Below are 19,930 nucleotides of genomic sequence, written 5' to 3' on the forward strand. Positions count from 1 at the left end.
TGTATTTTGTAAACTTCCCATCAGCCAGACAATTTAATCAAAGAGTCACAAGTGTCTAATTTAGGGCGTGTAATGCGACACGTGCGGCCCTAGATGAGTTTGAGCCAAGGCATTTCGACGAAGAGGAACCGCATGTGAGCCCGAACATGTTTGGTATTTTAGCTCGCAACATTCAGGCACTATCAGATCATACACAATAAATACAAATAAAAGTTTGTTCATAAATAAATAGGCCAATGTTCATGCGTAAGTGTGCTCACGTTAAATGACAACAGACTGTCGTTAAGAGTTGTTTAAACAATTATTTGGGCCTGCTTGATAGAAGTGTCTTTTGACCCTGTTTTCAAAGGTAGTGGTAGCTGCCACATTCGAATGATCACTTTTTAAATTACCAAGATTTTGTATTAACTATTGTAATCAACGGTTAAATAAATATTTGGTAAAAATAGTAACATACTCATTAAGTATACAAGTATAACAAGATATGGGGTATTCATGTTGTATTCAGTTGCTGTGTTAATGTGGAGAATATAATGTTCTGACAGACATTTGCATAATGAAAAAAACATAGAAACGGAATAAATCAAGAAATAAAATAGATACAGATGGATGATAGCTATAGTGGAATGCTATCATCTGAAATATTGTTTGTTGAAATCTTTAAAGCGTTTATTCAGAGATTCATTATAAAAATGTTTAGTCAATGTAAAACATCAATTTCTGTAATTTTAAAGATATTGATAATATCGTTATGTAATTGGATAAACCTAATTTTTGTGAAATAGCAGATGTATTCAGACGTGCTTTATTATTTGGCTGAGATTTATAGTTCACGAACAAACTCACCTTAACTCTAGGCGACCGATTAGCTCCCCTACATACACCTAATGCTACACTGCTCCAAGATTTTTACTTTTTGGGATGTGAAGAAGCACTTTTTCAGATGCAGATGGAGGCTTGCAGTCTGAACACATTTCAAATGGCTCTGAGCACTATGGAACTCAACTGCTGAGGTCATTAGTCCCCTATAACTTAGAACTAGTTAAACCTAACTAACCTAAGGACATCACAAACATCCATGCCCGAGGCAGGATTCGAACCTGCGACCGTAGCGGTCTTGCGGTTCCAGACTGCAGCGCCTTTAACCGCACGGCCACTTCGGCCGGCTGAACACATTTCAACACGGTTGTTAGGCGACTTAGATTTTCAGAAAAGTCTTCGAAAAAACGATAGTGTCATCCAGATAGCAAAGACATGTCGTCCATTTAAGGTGTTACAGCATAATTTTAACTCATAGAGGTCACCAGGACTACTGAAAGCAACCTTTCCCAGTCAGCCCCGTCAACCTCGATTTGTTAGTATGTCAGCTTGTGCGTTGTTAAGAAATACTTTTGCTCCTTTCAGGTAGACTCGGGTGTCATCAAAGCCTGGCAATGAATAATAATTTTCGTCGTGCTTTTGTTATCGGTAGTCGACACAGAAACGCCAAGTGCCATCATTCTTCTTCACAAGTACTACTGTAGGAGACCAATGATCCTCTGAAGATTCCATGATGTCATATTGCAGTATATTCTCCACTTTCTCCCGGATTATCCGTCGTTTAGCCGTGAACCCACTATGTGAGCGTTGGCTAATTGATGGATGATCCCCAGTGTTGATATGATGTTTTATCATGAGTCGCTTTGTTTGTCTTTTCTCCACTCCATATCTGAAAACATCCTAAAACTGACACAGAACGGCTATTACTCGCTGACGTTGTTTCTCGGTAAGAACAGACCTTATTGGCTAATGTGATGGCAGCTTCCTCCCCTACAGTGCCAGCGATATTATCGGAGAATGGTTCTTTATCGATAGCACTAAGCTGCCCTTCCTTGACTGGTTTAGCTTTTCTTACACGCAAACCTGTAGTGATGAGTTATGGACTGCTTGTGACAGTTAGTGATTCGAAGTTCTCCTTGATCGCCGACAATACTTGTCATTAACGCCGGCATGTAGATTTATTTTATGCATGTAAGAAACTTTTTGAAATCAACAAAAGATTCACAATGTAACTGAGCTTCTTGACTTTGATTCGTTTTATTGATGACAGCATAACAATGACTTCAATGGCAAAGATCCGCCCATGTGCTTGTTGCAATAACTTCCAATAATGGAACAACTACTTTTTGTACTGATTAGAACCTACAAGAACATGCTTGTGAATTATTGTTTTGTTGACTAATTCAAACAATGCTGGAATGGTAGAAAATTTTTCAGCCTGGGAAGGAATCACAAAGGGAGTTCCATAGTGTTCATCTTTGGGTCCACTCCAATTCTTCTACACGTAAACGACCTTCCACTTAACATCAACAAACAGACCTGCCGCTTTTTGCAGGCGACAATAGTGTTATAATAAATCCCATTAGAGAGAAGAGAAGAAAATAAATTATAAATGTTGTCCAAGAACTGCTAAGTAGTTCTCAGAAAAAAATTTGAAAAAAGACACTGTATTCAGTTCTATTAACAAGTAGAGTAATTAGAACAACTGTTGTAACAAGTAGAGTAATTGCAACAATTGATGTAGCACACGAGCAAGAATCAGCAAATAAGGTAAAAGGCTACAAATTTTTGGGTGTACATCTTGGTGAAAACTTGTACTCGAAGAAGCATGTTACTCAGCTTCTTAAACAATAAGTTCAGTTACTGTTGCTCTTCTTATGCTTGCAAATACTGGAAACAAACGAATTAGCCTCCTGACACGTTTTCATATTTCCATTCAATACTGTCTTGTGGAATAATTTGCTGGGGTGACTCACCACTTACAAAGAAGGTTCTGATACACAGATGGGAGCAGCAAGAATAATACGTGGTGTTCACCCACAGACGTCATGTAGCTACCTCTTCAAGGAGCTAGGCATTTATCTGCCGCGTCGCAAAACATATATTAGATAGCGAAATTCGTCACAAATAAGCCATCACTATTACAGAAGAACAGTGATGCCCTTATCTACAACACTGGAGGGAAAAAATGACTTATTACCAATCACTAAAGGTGTTAGTGGTTCAGAAAGGTGTTCAATTTGGAGCAAGAAAAATATTTGATCATTTGCTCAATAATATAAAAAGTCTGCACGTAGCAAAGAAAATTATAAATCTAAGCTAAAATCATTTCTTCAAGACAACGCTTTCTACAGCTTTGAATAAATTCCGTTTAGAAACTGTTAGCATGTAAAAATCTAAAAAAAATCTTGTTTTTAAGTGTAGTTGCATGAGTAGGACAAAAAAACAAATAATTTGTTCATTACTGTTAACACTTACAATACCCACGTATCCTGTAAATTGACCCGTTCCGCACCATTCAATAAAGGAATCGTACAAATGATTTATGGAACATGTAACTAACCACCCAACTAACTAGAAAATGAGCTTCTGCAACTCCTTTCGTTAAGTACAAGATTTTTGTCAGCTTCTGTCATATTTAGATTCACAATGTGCCATAGGGCCAAAACGCTCTATACGTAGGATAGCGTCGTTTCCCCATGGCATTGGGTTCTATTCTTCAAGTGTTCTTCCACGTGCAACTGATTGTCGCCAAACTTTTTCTTCAGTCGGGCCTGGTGTTGATCCCGCCTATGGATCTTCCTTTCGATGTTCTCGAACCGCTGGTGGCCAAACACATTGTGTCATCCCACCTGTTGTTTCTGGCATCTCGGTCAAATCCCTTCAGCTGTTTCGTTGAGTCCTGTGCCAGCATCTCCGGAAATCAGTAATGGGGATGAATGATGATGATGAGGACGACACAATAACACCCAGTCATCTCGAGGCAGGTGAAAAATCTCTGACCCCCGGGAATCGAACCCAGGACCCCGTGCTCGGGAAGCGAGAACTCTACTGCGAAACCACGAGCTGCGGGCTCTGTAACTGAAGTATCTGAAGAAATTCTAGGAGAGAAAAAGCTAACAACGAAGAAGAAATGGTTCAGTGAGACATGTGAACAAGCTGTGAAGGCCAGGAAGCGAGCAAGGGCGGTGCACATGCTGGACAGACAATGAGCGGTACAGCAGGAAGCACTCAAGACTGTAAGAAGAGAAACAAATAGGATTCTGAGAACAGAAAAAATAAAGTTCATGAACAATATGATTAATGAAAGCTAAAAGCAAATACAATATCAGACAGCAGAAAAATGTTTCAGATGTTGAAACATGTGAGAAGCGGTCACAGAAACGAAGCTTTAGTTAATAATGAAAAGTTTGGAAAATTGCCAACAGACAAGTAAAGAATTCTGAATAGGTGGAGATAATATTTTGAAGGGCTGTTAAATACTGAGGACCCAGAGAATGTCTTTCCACATGAGAATAATACAGAGGGTGAAGGAGAAGCCGCAAACATTCAAGTGACTCAACAAGATGTAGAAGGAGCAATGAGGAAACTAAAGAATAATAAGGCACCAGGATAGAATGGGATAACGGCTGAGATGTTGAAGGTAGGAGGAGAAACACTTTAGGAAGAGCTATACAATCTCATAAAATAACTATGGGAGAACAGGAAACCCCAGGAGATTGGAAATCAGCCGTCATTATCCCACTGCATAAAAAGAACAGTAATAGTAACTGTAACAACTACAGAGGCATTTCTCTCCTAAGTGCACCTTTTAAAGTTCTATCTTTAATAATACTTGAAAAACGTAAGCCATTTGCAAAAGATATTGTAGGAGAGTACCAAGCAGGCTTCGAGGAAGGACGATCAACCATCGATTAAATTTTCACCATGAGTCAAATCTGGGAAAAGCGCTGGGAATTCAATCATCAGTTTCTGGTGACGTTCGTGGACTTCTCAAAGGATTATGAGAATATCCACAGATTAAGTAAGCACAACATCCTGAGAGAGCTTGGTATACCAATGATGTTAATAAATATGGTCAAGGTGTGCACAGCGGAGACAACAGCCAAAGTCAAATGCCAAGGGCCCCCTTCCGAGGAATTCCATATCAGAACGGGTGTGAGACAAAGTGATGTTATTTCACCACTGTTATTTAATCTCGTCCTAGAGAAAGCAATCCGAGAAACGAAGAGGAAAAACAAAGGGGTGACGCTAAATGGTAGGACAGATTTATTGGGTTATGCAGACGAAATCGCGGTTCTATCGGAATCAGAGGTAGAGATGGTAGAAACTGTAGAGGACCTAGCGCAAAATGCAGATAAGATCGGGTTACGGATTAATACGGAAAAGACCGGGGTAATGGAGTATCAAGAGAAGCCCCTAATGACATCCCATTACAGATAGGGATATGGAAATTTACTATAGCGGAAAATTTTGAATACCTTGGTACATGGTGCAGCAGGCAAAATAATTTAAAAGAGGAAATAAACCAACGTATTGTGGACGAGTCTAAAACTTATTTCAGTCTAAAGCAGATAATGTCATCCAGGAAGCTGTCAATTAGACCAAACATAAAGCATACAATGCTGTGATAGTTTTGGTAATTTGTCGTAAGGTCTTATGGGACGAAACTGCTGAGGTCATCGGTCCCTAAGCTTACGCACTACTTAATCTAACTTAAACTAACTTACACTGAGGACAACACACACACACGCCCATGCCCGAGGGAGGACTCGAACCTCCGACGGGGGGAGCTGCGCGGACCGTGACAGGGCGCCAGCCGTGATAGTGCCAGTATTGTTGTATGGGACAGAAACCCTAAGCACAACAAAGAAGGATGAAGAAAACTTCTTGATCTTCGAAAGAAAAATTATGAGAAGGATCTCTGGACCTGTCCAGGAAGGGAGCTCGAGGATCGTAAAAAAAAAAAAAAAAAAAAAGGAATTGTATGAGCTGATGAGGCAACCGAGAATCGTTCAAAAACTGAAAACGCGGAGAATAAGCTTGGCAGGCCACATTACTAGGAGACCAGACACCTCTCGGGCAAAAGCCGTACTTAAGGGATGACCTGATGGTACCAGTCCAATAGGAAGACCCAGGAAACGGTGGGAGGATGAGTTACAAAAAGACCTTTGACAGCTAGGAGTCCGTGACAACTGGATCCTAAGTGCACAAGATCGCCATCTATGAAGGAGCATTGTGAGGTCGGCGCATGATCTACAAGGTACTCGATCGCCGATTTGATGATGATAAGCCCCATACTTCACGTGGGCACAGCGAAACGAAACAAAACTACACAGCTACGGATAATGGTTAAACACATGAATGACAGCGAGGCAGTCGTATTACCAAACGTCACACGCGATTCATCACATAACTTGGGAATTACTAGTGATAAGCGATCGATCGCTGCGACCTTCAATTCGCCCATACACCTGCCATCTCCGGACAGATGTACAACATGGCGGCAGATAGCTACGATCTGTCGCTCGTAAGTGGTGCTCTTAAGAGATTCATCCCTCGATGAATATTGAGTGCAGTCGATACGCTCACGAGTGCATCTACGTCATCAAAGTATGAGATGTGCGTATTAGGTTTGTGTGGCAACACGGTCCTCAGTGAAAAATAATGCCACTTATAGTAACAATGCCGTCATATTCATCCAGAGTGACTCAGGTAAGGAGAATCTGGTGATATATTGTCGCCTTCCATCACACGACGAACCCACCACCACATCACCATCGCCGCCAGCATTGTCTGCATTAAGAAATAATTTTGGGATATATTTTTGTCTAAATACAGTTTATTTGCAAACCATTGCAACCCCTTTCCCCCCTCTGCATATGTGTACCATCATTTTCGTTACTCATTGTTACCTGGGATAGGACCCAGTTTCTTATTGCCCTCTATGAAAGTTCGAAAATCATTGTGAATAAAAAGAACAAAAGAAAAATGCTGGATCGAATTTTGTTTACTTAAAATTTACCTTCAATTTGGTAAAAAAGGTATAAGTTTTGCTTCCCTTGAGTGCATATTAATTTGTAATCAATAACACAGGGAGTGGAGTTAGCAGCCCCACTGGCGCTCTTCATTGTACATGTTTTGTTTACATAAAATATTTACAGTAATAAAATAGATACAAAATGGGAATTAGGTATAAAAATGATGACTGTGTTTACTTTGATGTGGGCTATGCAACACGGGTGAATTTGTAACTGCTCCTGGTAAAGTTAGGTGAATGGGTGGAAGACTTCTTGGAAATTGAGGTAATGTATCAGAAGTCTGGTGTGATTCACTAAAGGACAGTGAAGAAGACAGGTTGTCAGTGTTATCGACGTCGGCTTTTGTTAAGTGGAAGATGAAGACTTGGACAACGGACCCTTGCGCTATGGAAGGGATAGATGCCTATGTACTGTATGTGGTGTCAGGAAGTAGCTCGTGGTTAGCGTTCTGGACTGTCGATAATGAGGCTCCAGTTTCAGCTCCCAACTAGATCAGGGACTTTTTTTCGATCGGGACTGGATACATGTGTTATCATCATCAACTCGCAAGTTCTGAAGTGAACTCAAATAAAAAAAAAAAAACCTTGTACCAGGTGTCCGAACATCCCAAATGCGAATCTCCTCGCCAATAATGTCATAGGCATATTTCATTTCAAATGTAGTTGGTAGGAAGAACACATGTCTTAAGTGGGACTTAGAGCCCACGCAAGAAGAGTGTGGCAAAAAATAAACAATCAGTTGTTTTAAGAAGATAGTTGCACTTTAGAATAGAAATGAAAAATGTTTCATAAAATTAATCTTTATTGTTGTAATAAACGACGAATATAAAGTGATATGGTGAAAATGTGAACAATAAGTGTTTTAAACAGGTGTCTTCACTTTGGAGCCATTGGGACAAACAGTTTTCAATCAGTCATTACTTCATACGATATATTTGAAAGCAAATCGGTATTTTTCCTAGAAAAATCGCACATCTTGAAACTTCCATGAACTGATAACGCCTAAAACAAATTATAGTTGAAAATAACAAGCAAAAATAGACCTAAAATTTAACAACTTTTGTATCACAACTGCATACTCTCCCTGTGGTTTAATTTCTATAATAATCACAAAAGCAGTAGTAAAAATTCAAATTTACATTACAATAACATAATACATGGTGAGTCAGGAGGAAAGTTATATGCTCTGAGGGGTGATACTATTGATGACTTTGAGCAAAAGACTTCAAATGAACATACGTCCTTTTCTTAACCGTATCCGACATACAGCTAATTGAAAATCACCGGCGTCAGTCACATGTCCTTCTTCACTAGCACTCCCATGCGAATACAACCAAAGCGACATTAGGCTACGTAATGTTGACTTTCTCGGTGATGTATAGTGCGGTATTATAGATGAATAAATCATCGGTTCAATTGTTTTAGATAACCATTTCAATGGAGTAGTTATCTTGATTTCTATCAAAAAGTGTTACCAGAATACTTGGAGAATATTTCTTTGGCAACACGATGTCATAAAATATTCCTTTGGCAATACGTCGTCATATGTACTTTCAGCACGACGGAGCTTTTACACATTCCTATGGCCAGTGAAACAGACTTCACTGAAAAGTATCGTTGGTGTTGGGTCGGTCGCCACAGAGTCATTTCTTGACCACCGAGGTCACACGATCTTACTCCACAGATTACTGTTTGTGGATTTGACTTCAGAGAGAAGTTTACAAGCGCAGAGTGGACACAAAGGAGGAACTTCTCGCTCGTATTTTACATGTGTGTGGTCAAGTACAGGAAGATACAAATGAGCTTAGATCAGCAACACAGCAGTTGTCTACAATAGCTGCAAAATGCGTTGTATTTGACGGTGGACTTTTTGAGGATGTCAGATGCTAAACTTACCGAAGAAAAATAAATACTATTTACTCAATTTTTATTTTTATGTGTAAAAAATTCATGCACTGGTTTGCGTATTTGTTGCAATCGATTTCGAAGTCACAATGTTTCAGTTTCAAGAAAATAAAACAGCGCAATGTCGAGTCATATTAGTGTGACCATTTGTAAAAACCTCAAAAACTACCTTTTGCAGCACGGACCTCTGCGAGACTTGCAGGATGACAGTCAGTGAGATTATGGAAGGAACCGACGGGAATGTGGAGCCAGCTGACTTCATTGCCATGGCCAGATGCGCTATGCTTCTCGGTTGAGGATCCATAGCGCGAACATCCCAATCGAGGAAGTGCCACAACTTCTCGATTGGGGAGTCTGGTGGCCAGGGGAGTACGGTAAATTCATCCTGGTGCTCTTCGAACCACGCACGTACACTGCGAGCTGTGTGACACGTTGCATTGTCCTGCTTGTATATGCCATCGTGCTGAGGAAAAACAAACTGCATGTAGAGGTGAACATAGTCCCAAAGCACATATGCATACTTGAGTCGATCCAGTGTGCCTTCCAGGATGACGAGATCAACCAAGGAATGCCACGAGAACATTCCCAGACCATAATTCTTCCTTGCTTACTTTCAGACGATTCACACTTATACGTCAACCACCATCTGTCCAATGGAGCATAAGATTAGATTAGATTCAGTTTACCTTCCATAGATCTAAAAAATGAGATGATTCTCGCGGGTGTGGACCATGTCAGAAAGTATGACATAAAAACATAAAACATTTGAGTATAATACTTACTACCCTGATCATTTGTCAGGAGATAGTCGGAAATAAGTTAATACAATGCAGTAAACTGGGACAGCTAATATTTACAGAATTAACACACTGTCAGAATGATACACTGTTATCTACTATTAGTAAAGTTATCATACGCAAAATACCTAATCTTGACTGTTGTGACCAAATGTCGTCAAAACTGAAATCTAACAGTTATTTTTACTTAAGCTGACGTAACAGTCTCTGTTAAGATATTCATCTATGGAGTAGAAGCAGTTGCCTATCAAAAAGTCTTTCAAACTCTCTTTAAACCGTGCTTTATCTGAAACCAAGTTTTTAATGGTTGCTGGCAATTTATTAAAAATGTGTGTTCCTGAATATTGGACCCCTTTTTGGACCAAGGTAAATGATTTTAGGCTTTTATGTAGATTCTTCTTATTCCTGGTATTGATACTGTGTATTGAGCTATTGGTTGGAAATAGAGATGTACTACTTGCAACAAATTTCATTAAGGAATAAATATACTGAGAAGCAGTGGTTAAAATACAAAGTTCCTTGAACAAGTTTCTACAATATGTTCTTGAATTTACACCACAGATGATTCTTACCACACGCTTTTGCACCCTAAAAACTTTTGCTCGGTTTGATGAGTTGCCCCAGAATATGACCCCATATGACATAACAGAATGAAATTAATCAAAGTATGAAAGTTTTTTAATATTTATATCTCCTACATCTGACATCATTCTCATGGCAAATACAGACTTGTTTAGGTGCTTAAGCAATTCTGTGATATGCCCTTCCCAACTGTATTTATTATCAAGTTGTAATCCCAGATATTTAACACTGTCAACCTCTTCGATCTGCATGTCTTCATACGTTATACTCATGCTGGAAGGAAATGTCTTACAGGTTCTGAACTGCATATAGTGGGTCTTCTCAAAGTTTAATGACAAAGAATTAGCTTTAAACCACTTATTAATGTCAGTGAAAATTTGATTAGCAGCTATTTCTAAACCTGTACTGGACTTGCTACTTATTGCAATGTTTGTATCTGCAAACAAAACAAACTTAGCATCTGGCAATGTAACAGATGAGATGTCATTAATATAGACAACAACAAGTAATGGACCCAAAATGGAACCTTGAGGAACACCACATGTAATTAATTCCCAGTCAGGTGAAGACTGACTGCTTACTGCACAGGTATTTCGCAACGACTAAACGTGATTCATCTGAAAAGGCTACCTGTCGCCACTCAGTGGACGTAAAGCTGCGGTACTGGCGTGGAAATCCAAGCCTTCGTCGCTACTGAACAGCTGTTAGCATGGCTGCAAGAACCAGGGACCTGCTGCGGTGGCCCATAAACGGCAGTGTCCGCTGAACGGTCATTGAGGAGACTGCTGGTAGCCCCTTGGTTCCTCTGAGCGGTCGGTTGCTCAACAGATGCACGTATGTTTCCAGGTACACATCTCCGCAGCTGTCATTCATCCCTATCATCTACGGTCTGTGGTGCACCACAGTTGCCTCGGGGCCGGGTTTAGAAACGCCATATTGCCATGAACCATATAACTTAACCACAGCGGCACGCAAAAAGTTAACAAACTTAGCCTTTCCGGAAAGGCTTCCACTCTTGCCCCAAAATCCTGCCGCCTGTGAGTAGTTATTCCACGTTGACACTGAACATAGGCTGTGGTCACATTAATGAAACTGGATCGTGTATATCGTGTGAACATGAGGCAGCATCCATTCACCAAGGGGTAATGTCTACAACTCAACTGACAGGTTCAATTAAAATGCAAACATTAAAACAAAAAGAGCATTCAATAAAAATTGACATTAAATAATGTTAAATTGGTAAGCAACCCTAAAAATATTTTCTTCCAGACGTCAAAGGGATGAGAATGTTAAAATTACTGAATAAAAAGGAGAACTAAACAATGTTTTCTAATGCCGGCCGGTGTGGCCGTGCGGTTCTAGGCGCTTCCGTCTGGAACCGCGTGACCGCTACGGTCGCAGGTTCGAATCCTGCCTCGGGCGTGGATGTGTATGGTGTCCTTAGGTTAGTTAGGTTTAATTAGTTCTAAGTTCTAGGCGACTGATGACCTCAGAAGTTAAGTCGCATAGTGCTCAGCGCCATTTTTTTGTTTTCCAATTCAGCCTTCAATGACGTAACCGGTGGAGATGGTAACACAAGTTAAGTATAAATCAGACGAAGTTAACCAGCTTCCTCGAGGTGTCTTTATAGCAAATTACAAATGTTGTTTTAATAAAAAAAGAAATGGTTCAAATGGCTCTGAGCACTATGGGACTCAACTGCTGAGGTCATTAGTCCCCTAGAACTTAGAACTAGTTAAACCTAACTAACCTAAGGACATCACACACATCGATGCCCGAGGCAGGATTCGAACCTGCGACCGTAGCGGTCTCGCGGTTCCAGACTGCAGCGCCAGAACCGCGCGGCCACTTCGGCCGGCAATAAAAAAAAGAGGCCACTATGAGGGACAGCCACAAAGTTTTAATTATCACTTCGAGTAAATCATACGACCATGAAACTTTTCACAGGTGTTTGTCCTCCTGCCCATATTCACTCTTCAGTGTGGCACATTTCTCAGAATGAACTCGCAAACAGTTATTATGGTTCCATGTTAACCGCAGAATATTTTAGAAAAAATTAAAAATTGTGGCAGACCGTGACTCGAATCTGGATTTTCCATTCGTCGCGAGCGGTCGACTTACAAACTTCCACCATCTGAGCACACTTTCAGCAGGCCAGGAGATGCCCAGATCTCCATCTGTCCCCCCCCCCCCCCCCGCCACAGACATGTACACACCCACCCACATCCAGGCACATACACCCACCCACACACACACACACACACCCACCCACCCACCCACCCACCCACACACACACACACACACACACACACACATTCATACATCAGGACAAATGGAGGTTTAGCTCGGTCCTGGAAGCGTTCTGGGATAGCGGAAGTGGTTAAGACGGCCGCTTGCGACAAGTGGGGGACATCTGGATTGGAGTCCTGGGCAGGCACAAACTTTCATTTGCTCTGAAATATTCTACGGATGATGGGGAACCTTACTCACAGTTTGCGAGTTCATTCTGAATTGAACACAGCTGTTGATAGTCAACACAGTGTCTCAGACATTGGACTGACAAATTTTTCTCAACAATGGATGACTTCCCAGACTCCATTATTGTAGAATGGAGTTTGATAGTTCAGAAAATTTCCAACTCGAAGAGCACCATCACTTCATCATCATTCTGGAATTGACTGGTAAGCAATGGTGTTCTTCCTCCAAACAAGAGAGAAAGAAGTGACTGGGTATCATGTCAGAACAACACCAGCGTCGTGAGGGGGGGGGGGGGGGGGCGATAGGTACAATTTGATAGTTCAGAGAAGCAGCAAAGGTTGTGACTGTGTCCTGCGTGGTGGAATGAACTGAGGCCCGGTCCTTAAGTAAAAACACCCTCTTGGGTAGCTTCCCCCGACACTTCGTCTTGACAACCGGCTGCAACTTCGTTAGGAGATACTGGTAAATCGCTCCTGTAATGGTTCGCTCCTTATGGGCATAATCTGTTAGCAACACAAAATGGAAGTCGCAAAAAATACTTAGCAACAATTTTGCACGACAAGGATTGGGTCCTCACCTTCTTCAGTGACTGTGAATCCACATGTTTCCAATGCTTACTTTGCACCACTGCCTGGGAGTCATACTAATACATCCACCATTCGTCCACGCTTATTAGGCGGCTAATTTTTCGACCCTTACTATGTTACAAAAGATTTTTAGCTACGGTGTCCAGGAATTGTTAAATTGGCAATGGTAGGATAAAATTGTGGGGGCCGAAAAAGATTAAAATATGTGAAACAGGCTATCGACAATGTTTTGTGGAATTGGATTGACAGAAGACAGTATGAAATGAAAGACAGTATCGAACTCGAAGGACTATTGTGAAAAAAGAAACTTATCACAGAAGTTGAGTGTCACTGAGTGAAATCTATTTGTTGTGGCCACAGTATTGCAACGATTAAGATAAGTAATACCGGACGTCGGTAGGTAATTGTTAATAATTTAGATATCATATCAACCTCTAACCTCTGACTTTGGTCTGTGGCTGGAACGATTTCGAGCTTGGATTGTGCACAAATAGTTTAGAGAAGATTCCACGGATCGTCATCATCATCAGTGTCACAACAGGCCTTTGTGAACCTTGGCATCTGTAGAAGTTAATTCCATTCGTTCCTGTTTGATGCTAAACTACTTCAGTTCTGAATTCCAATTATCCTCTCTGACATCTTTCTCCCACCTCAGCTTTGGTCTTCCAGTCCTCCTAGTTCCTTCGGGCACTGCGTTGAACATTTTCTAAATCATTCTGTCATTAGCTCTCAGTACATGTCTACCCATTCTAGCATTTTAATGTCAATGCAGCTGACAGTGTCTGGTTCATCACATAGATTATGTAATTCATAGTTGAATCTCCTCCTCCAAGCACCCTTCTTCCATCGGTCCAAGGATTTGTCTCAGATATTTCTTCCAAATATGTGAAGTTGCTCTTCATCGAACTTTATTAGTGTACAGGAATCAGCACATCATGTTAGCAGTTGCCTCGCTAAAACTTTATATATAATAGCTTTGATTTTCCTGAATAGCATCTTAGATTTCAGATGTTTTCTGCGTCAATAGAAAATCTAGTTGGAAGACAATGCCCATTTCTGGATTTCACAGCTGACATTGTTCTTACAGTTACCTCCGATTCTAGGTATCTGAAAATATGCACGACAGGAACCACGTGAACCAATTTTCATGAATAGGGGTTCATTATGGTGTACTTAATTTTCCTTTCATTGATTTGTAGGTTTAGTTTTCTAGCAGCTTTTCCAGACTTGTAAATGCTTCTTTCATGGTTCTTGGCGTTCTTGAATTTATATCAATATCAGTTGCATACGCTATCACCTGAACTGATGCGTACCCACCCAGGGAACTGTGCATGTTAACTTGAGCACTTCTGGGACGGGGAGGTACGTCGGCCTTCGGATCGAATCCACCCGGCGGATTAACGTTGTGCGGCCAACTTGGATGTGGTTTTCAGGCGGCTTCCCACACCCCACAAGGTGAATACCTTCTTAGTTTCCATGCTCCGCCTGAAAAAAAAAAAAGCTACGGAATTAGAATACTTTGTCTCACTTGCACACAGAATTTACTCTATACGCAGACATGTTGCGTACAATGCTTCTGACCTGGGGGTTGAGTGAGAGACTGATGTCCTAAGATGTTTGGTCTCTTTAAACACTTACTTAGCCCCTTACAGCAGGAAGGTCCCCCTTGTGTTGATGCCCGGATCTCTTACAGCCTTTTCTCCTCATCTATATTAAACAGAAGGCAGAATAATGAATCTCCTGTCTTATTTTATTTTTAGGCTGGCGAATCTAGTCGGTAAAAAATTAACCCTAACAGGATCACTTTGTTGTCCGTCCGTCTGTCTGTCTATCTGACTGTAAAAAACCTTTTTCTCAGGAACGGGTAGACATATCAAGTTAAAATTTATGTCACATACTAAGGCTTTTGGTCCCATGGCGGTATAGAAAGTTGAAGCTACTAATTCAAGGAAATAAAATGATACGGTCATTTACGTCACATATTTTGATACTCGCAAACTCACTCATCAAAACCTATAGAGTACTTTCTGTTGACGTAGAGTCGTGAAATTTGGCAAGAAGCAAGGTATCACAGTACAACGAAAGGAAAAAAATTTGAAAACTGTAAATTTGTAATTATATTACACGAAATGTTTTTTTCGATTTGCTATCTGACTGACGGTCTGTCCGTCCCTCTGTTAAGACGCCCTTTTTCTCGGGTATGGGTATACGTATGAAACTGAAATTTACGTAATATACTAACGTTTGTAGTCCCTCGGCGGTGTAATAAATGTGAGCTTCTAAGTCAATGCAGACAAAAGATACAGCCGTTTATGCCACACCCTCACATATCATCAGATCCTATGGGATACGTCCCGTTAATGCATGTTCATGAAATTTAGCAAAAAGTTAGATTTCACAGTACAGCCAAAGGAAAAAAATCCGAAAATTGTTAATTTGTTTTCATATCACACGAAAAAATGATTCTTTTCTCATTTGTCATCCGAGGTCAAACTTGAAATTAAAACATTCTCGAAATCTTGCAAACTCTAGGACCGATATCTTGTCACTATCAGTGTCGATAACAGGCAAAAATGATTGAGATTCTCGATCCACGAATGGTTGAACTGTCTATATATGTAATTAAGTTGTGCGTGGGTCCTAGTCGCACCTGAGCAATTTTTATGGTCGCAACACTTCATACCGTGTGACGATTATTCAACTATATTGAAAACAAACGTAAATTAGTTACAAACTACAGCGTGTACGCACTTTATTCAACATGTAAACGTCACTATAGCTATTCGGATTTAGGTTATGACATGTTCGATATGCTTGCCTTAATTGGCGATGATGCGGTGCAGACGAATAGCGAAATTCTGCATGAGCCGCTGAAGTGTCGGGACACCGATGCTGCCGATGACCTGGTGAAGGGTTGTTTTCAGCTCAGCAGTGGTTTTGGGGTTATTGATGTATACCTTTTCTTTACTATAGCCTCACAAAAAGAAGTCACTTGTGTTCAGACCCGGAAAATTTGGCGGCCAATCCAGCCCCATGTCAGCGGCCTCAGGGCACTCCAGGGCTAGAATGCGGTCCCAAAAGTGCTCCTCCAGGACATCAAACACTCTTCTGCTTCGACGGGGTTGAGCTCCGTCTTGCATGTACCACATATTCTCGAAATCAGCGTCCCTTTGGATAATGGGGATGAAATAACCCTCCGAAACCTCCACATACCGATCGGTGGTCACTGTGCTATCAAGGAATAACGCACAGATTATTCTGTGACTGGGCATCGTACGCCACAGAGTCACCTGTTGAGGGCTAAGAGACTTCTCGATAGCCTCAAATGAGCCAATTTGGTTATCGACGAACCCATCCAAATGAAAGAGGGCTCCGTCACTAAATCAAACCATACCGCGCATACTAAGTCCCATCATACCCCGCGGCCAACCGTGCAGTTTGAACGTCATAACGTAAACCGTTCAGAAGTTATGACGATTTTATTTCATATAGTTCACTAACTGTCACCTTGTAAGAAGCCAAGGATGTTAAAGTCATTTCGCTTTTGGAGTAATTTGCTAACTTTCAGATTTGAATCCGCAGTGTCTGATCCGCTCGTCAGGTTATTAATGTTGAACCACGTCGTGGCTGACAGAGGAACATCAGTGCTCTATTTGAAGCGGAATCGACTAAAAATAGTATCTGCTAATGCGGTTCGTTCCGGACGAGCTTGTTTCCGGTATTAGGCCGACATTCATAATATAATGATATGCTCAAGTCGGAAAGAGAGCCAAAGAGATAAAAACGCTTGTTTCGTGTACCTACACTGCTCTCCACTGGGGGATTAATTCGCTTCGTTCCCGGTACAGCGAACTGCAGCTTACATAACGCAACATTCTGGAAAATAATTGGAGCATTATGAGCGGTAAAGTCACGCAATTTGTTCCACGAACGTAGGACGTGTAGGACGAAACATATTTATGCATTACAGAGTTTAATTTCGTTAGAAGTACTCTTAAGCAAATTAGCGCCAAGTTGGGTTGTCGGTCGAGCTTAGAGGGCAGAGCGCGGTGCGTGCCGTTGCGGAGTCGGCAGCAAGTGTATCATTTGTGGCCGACGAGGCCCGCGCGGCAGCCTCACGCAATGCGGCACGCGCCCTCAAAGTTTTTTAATTTGCCGAATTAGTGGCGCTTTACTGAATCAAATTACTTAGCATGCCCGCCATGAAGTCGTTACGTAAACGACTCTGGGGCCTCTCGCTGGTATCAAGATCCGTCTTCGTATAGCGAGTCATTGTCAGCCCTTTGTCGGCAGGAGGGTAAAAATTTAGGGTTACGTTTTTATCATATAGAGAAGAATTGAAAAGAAAATTGCGGGTCTGTTATATGAGTATCAGATTGGGTCTAAGAAAGGGAGAGGCACCAGGGAGGCAGTTCTGACATCGCACCATACCAAGCGAGGTGGCGCAGTGGTTAGCGCACTGGACTCGCATTCGAGAGGACGATGGTTTACGCCTGCGTCCGGCCATCTTGATTTAGGTTTTCCGTGATTTTCCTAAATCGCTTCATGCAAACGCCGGGATGGTTCATTTAAAAGGGCACGACCGACTTCATTCCCCATCCTTCCCTAATCCGATGGGACAGATGGCCTCGCTGTTTGGCCCCTCCCCCAAACCAACCAACCAACGTTGCACTTTATAATGGAAACAAGACTTGAGAAATGAAAATTAATTGAAAATAACTGTAAAATGTCTTTTGAAGTGATATGACTAAAAGTGATAAATGAAGTAAATTAGAGAAGCATTTGACGCACCTTTGAATGGTACTTGAAATCATGCGTAGAAGATGAGATGTCAATGGAGGATGTTGAAAGGTGGCTACACTGAGCCACAGCGCCAGAGATCGCGCTAGAGAGTATTGTTCCGCCGCCTCCACTGGCAGTGATTCTTGAGATGTCATGGTAGGCAGTGCATGTCGAGAACTCGTGGTAGGCATTGGTTATTGAGAGGTAGCGGAGAAGTGTGCTCGCTGAGATGTCGTAGTGAAAAGTGTTTGTTCCATGTCTTATGCAGTTGTTTGATGGAATAGATAGCAGATGTTGTTCTAATGGAGATATTGTAATGATTTGAGAGGTTTTCATCAATATATGAAGGTAACAAAACTTGATTTATTTTTCATTATTTTAATGTTGTAAATAATGCGTCATTACAGGTTCAGTCAACAAAGCATCTGGCTTGTGTTCTTGTATTAGAGTGTAATTCTGGATTTCTTGCGTAATTATAGTATTTCTATTTTCTTTAATTATTTCAGTATAAATGGTATTTGAAATTTCTTGTCTTGTTCAAGAAGAACCGTGCCAGATGTGTACGTTGAGTCATACTTCCACACACAGAACAGTGACACTTGTGTTTTGGTTTCGTAGGTTTATAGTTGCTGGGGACTTAATTAATTAATTAATTGTGTTAATGAAAATTTCCATTTCATTCTTTGTTATTGTTCTATGCAGTCAGATAGCGTAATAATACTAGTCAGGGCCAACCGTTTACGAGACTTCGTAAACGGACAAACAGCTACAAAAAATTAAAATTATTAGCATTTTATTTTAATTAAGCCCCCATGCACGTGGCGACCGCTGCTTCGGATCGTCCCTTGGAATTATTCTGATTGTAAAAATAGTAGACAGTAGTATTGTTGTAGTAATTTGTAGTTTAGTAATTGTAGTCTATTTTGCATGTGTAGATTTGGTAATTGTCATTCTTCTAATGGTATTTTTTTTTGCAAAATTTCATTTCTGTTGTCTTGTCTACGAGTTTGACAATTAGTGCAATTATTTCAATTGTTCGATTAATCGTGTTTGAGGGAAACATTTCGTGTGAATTGTATTGTTGGAGATAAAGTGTCATTGTGTGTAATTTTCATATAGTGACGAGTTTTGTATGTTTTGTAAATGATTACGCGATCGATGAAAAAGGCAAAAATGATGGATAGTGAGAATGACGAAATTGTTAACATGGCGAACTCGCCAACAGAGGAAAACAGTATCATGAATAATGAAGTGGAAAACAATTTAATAAGTCGGGAAAATAGTCCGGAACCATTTCAAAATTTTTCTCAATCAGAAAATTTTCAGAATTCGAGATTAACGACAGAAGATTCTGGAATAGTATCGAACACAGGTAGCTTTATGGCTATGCAGAAGGAAACTGGTTTTGCGGGAAATGTTAGGGGCGAAAAGAATTTTGAACCATTTAATACGTAGCAGTTGATGAGTGCAATATTAAATTTTCGATCTGAATTTAAAACACAAATGGGAACAATGGAGCAGTTTCGATCTGAATTTAAAACACAAATGGGAACAATGGAGCAGTTTCGATCTGAATTTAAAACACAAATGGGAACAATGGAGCAGTTTCGATCTGAATTTAAAACAGAGATAGGAAAAATTAAAACAGAGATGGGAACTTTGGGATCTAAATTAAAAACTGATATGGGAACAATGGAAACACGGTTAGACTCACTGGGATCACAGTTAGGATCTGAATTGAAAACAGTGGCAACACGGCTAGAAACAGAGATAGAAACAATGGAAACACGGTTAGATTCACGAATAGTGACTTGTTTTAAAAATATGAAAGATGAATTAAAGAAAGAAATCAGAGAAGAAGTACAACCAATTTTGAATGCTCACAATAGTAGATTAGTTGCAGTAGAGATTAGACAAAGGGAACAGGATAGAGAACAGGA

This window comes from Schistocerca nitens, chromosome 4, assembly GCF_023898315.1.
Source record: "Schistocerca nitens isolate TAMUIC-IGC-003100 chromosome 4, iqSchNite1.1, whole genome shotgun sequence".
NCBI classification, from domain to species: Eukaryota; Metazoa; Arthropoda; class Insecta; order Orthoptera; family Acrididae; genus Schistocerca; species Schistocerca nitens.